We start from the raw sequence: 3,043 nt of genomic DNA on the forward strand, positions 1-3,043 counted from the left end.
CTCCAAGACTCACCTCTCTGATAATCTCCTATTGATCCAGCACTTCGTCATCAACCACAGCTACAATACATGGCTTGCACGTGACGTCACTTCCGCCCCAGTCAAGCGCCGGCGTCCATGCTGGCGACCTGTTCTTCGTTTCGCAGCTGTCTGTCCGTGCGGTCCGTACCGTCAAGTGCCTTGCCTGTGACGCCTGACCGCTCCCGATATGCTGTGCATTGTTTTTTTATCCTTTCGGGAACGATGTCTCCTCCCCAGAGGAGTGAGCCATTCAGTGCAGGGTATTACTCTGAACTTGTGGGATCGGCGCGCGTACGCTATGAAGAGAAGGTGCGAATGTGCGACGGTATGGACCCGTACACGCTGCGACCGGGTGTCGACACGACGATGGACGTGAATGTGTTCCCTGAAGTCACCCACGGGGATATCGTGAACTATCTAGTTTATTCCTCCAGCTTTGTGATGCTGGAAGAAATGAAAGCTTTTAAATCAATGGAAGCACACAACTATTTCACCAGCGGGTGGGTGAGAAGCCTGTCTGCAATGCGTCTACGAGACGAAAAGGTGCTTCTCCTCGGAGAGGTGAGCTCAAGAACCTTTTCTGGCACGTTTCTCGAAAAATAGCCTGCCATTGTTGTGATTTACGCGGAGTGAAAAATAAATCGGGCATGTGGATGTGGTGGCAGCGTTTTTAGATGACAGGCTAACTCCAAAGACGCCCGCGTACCAAAATTTACCGAGCATATCAGCAAACGCTACGAGGTTCAAATCCAAAAACGCCCGCGTACCAAAATTTACCGAGCATGTCAGCAAACGCTACGAGGTTCAAATCCAAAGACGCCCGCGTACCAAAATTTACCGAGCATGTCAGCAAATGCTACGAGGTTCAAATTCCACCCCGATTAGTCTGATTTCCACTGTAAGAATACAGTAATGAAGATAAACAATGCCTGTTCTTTTACACTGCTCTGTTCGCGGCCAGGTTATCTGGTGTGCATAAGCCAGTTTTGTAAAAAGTGCACGTTTGTGTACAACCCGGTCATCTGTTTTCGCAGGTCAACCATTCCCAAAGGCTCAGCGACCACCCACTTAAAGCCTGGATATTGTGCAAAGCAGATGGCAGTGTGCTTGCTGCCCATTGCACCTGCATGGCAGGTACAGGCGAGACATGCTCCCACGTTGGAGCTTGCCTCTTTGCTGTGGAAACTAGAGTGCGCATCAGGAACTCTGTTTCATGCACCCAGAAAACAACATCTGGCTGCCTGCCTATGTTGAAAAAGTGCAATTTAACGACTCAGGGACATCGACTTCACTTCATCGAGAGGCCGGAAGCAGCAAATCAATGGCACACGTGCTGAAGGACAGCAAAAGAAGAAGAGGTTGGAAATTCCAAGTCCTTCACCACAGGAGCTGAAAGAACTTTATGACGACATTGCAAAAGATGGCAGCATAGTACCAGCACTATTCTCGGTGCATAAGGACAGATGTGATGTATTTCAAGAGCCACTTCAAAAGCCAGCAGCACACCTGAGAAATCTCTTCAGGGATGATGCATTAGGCGATAGCTATGAGGTTCTCGTGAACAAAGCAACCGATTTCATGTCTACCTTCACTGTTTTGGAGGACACCATAAAAGAAGTAGAGTTGTTAACAAAGCAGCAAAGCCACTCACCTGCGTTGGTTTCTTTACAGAGCAGGACGAACAACTGCTTCTGTTATGAAGAAAGTGTGTCGCACAAAGGTAGAAAATCCTAGTGTTTCAATAATTAAAGAGATTTGCTACCCAGAGGTCCAAGCGGTGAGACCGCCAGCTGTCATGTGGGGTATGAACCATGAGAAGGACGCCTTAGATGCTCATGCACAAAGTGAAACCACGAAACATGACAATTTCAAATTGTCTAAGTCAGGCCTCCACCTCAGCACAAGTCACCCTTTTGCTGGGGCTACGCCAGACGCTCTGGTCTCATGCAGTTGCTGCGGGAAATGTGTGGCAGAAGTCAAATGCCCATACATGCTTAGGAATGCAACCGCATTCAGTGATGAAAACACTTGCCTAATGGAAGTTAATGGGACCATACAGCTTCAGCAAAGTCATGCCTATTATTACCAAGTGCAGACACAGATGGCTGTGTGCCAAGTGAAGTACTGCAACTTTGTGGTTTGGGCACCAAACCTTCTTCACATAGAACGCATAAAGTGGGATGAAGACTTCTGTGCAAACATTTTCTCAATTTCGAGAAGGTTCTTTGTGAGTGTAGTGCTCCCCGAGCTTTACGCCAAGTATTTCAGCAGGCAGAACAACAGTGTTGGCACAAATGTATTATGTCAAAAGACATATTGTTTTTGTAATGGACCTGAGACAGGCAAAATGGTCGCCTGCCGACAATGACGCCTGCACGTACAGATGGTTCATTTTTCTTGTGTTGGACTGACACGAGCACCTAAAACAAAGCAGTGGTACTGCCCACAATGCAGAGGAGAGAAAGAGAAGTGTGCTTAAGTTTCAATTCTTTGTATCAATAGTTCTAGTTATGGAGACTTCTAAGTGCTTTATATGTCGCTACGCTGCAGCTACTGATGGCAGATTTGTGCAAGGCCTAACCGTACCGGTAGATCAAAACGTCATTCTGCAAACTTTATGAACTTGCAGCTTAAACAAGCTAATATGTGGGTTGGCAGCCTTTCACTTCCTGCCATCAAAGAGCTGGCCATTTATTCTGCAACTGCAGGTAGTGTCAAACAGTGCAATTATGTAACAGACAAACAATGATGTTAGCTGTTAACTTCAAAAAGGTTGTTATTAACTTTAAAGCTTGTAGATACTGTTCGAAAGTTAAATGTAGCATACCAGAGGGTTGCAACCATGCCAATGTCAACTGCTGCCACACAATTTTTCAGTTGACCTCAAGTCTGTGCAATAAAGTTTGAAGTCTTGCACCAGCTTGCGTGCCTACCTGTCTGAGTGCAACTTGTTGAAATCGAAGTTTTCACATATGAACTACACATGGCAGTGTTTGGGGATGAAGTGGTTTATTACAAATAC

The 3,043-nt window shown here is 46.4% G+C and overlaps 1 pseudogene; it reads left to right on the top strand.

The window, feature by feature from the left end:
- Positions 1–243: 243 nt before the first annotated feature.
- LOC125943912 (uncharacterized) lies at positions 244–1,663 on the top strand (annotated as a pseudogene).
- The last annotated feature ends 1,380 nt before the right edge of the window (positions 1,664–3,043 follow it).

This window comes from Dermacentor silvarum, chromosome 3 (genome assembly GCF_013339745.2).
Source record: "Dermacentor silvarum isolate Dsil-2018 chromosome 3, BIME_Dsil_1.4, whole genome shotgun sequence".
NCBI lineage: Eukaryota > Metazoa > Arthropoda > Arachnida > Ixodida > Ixodidae > Dermacentor > Dermacentor silvarum.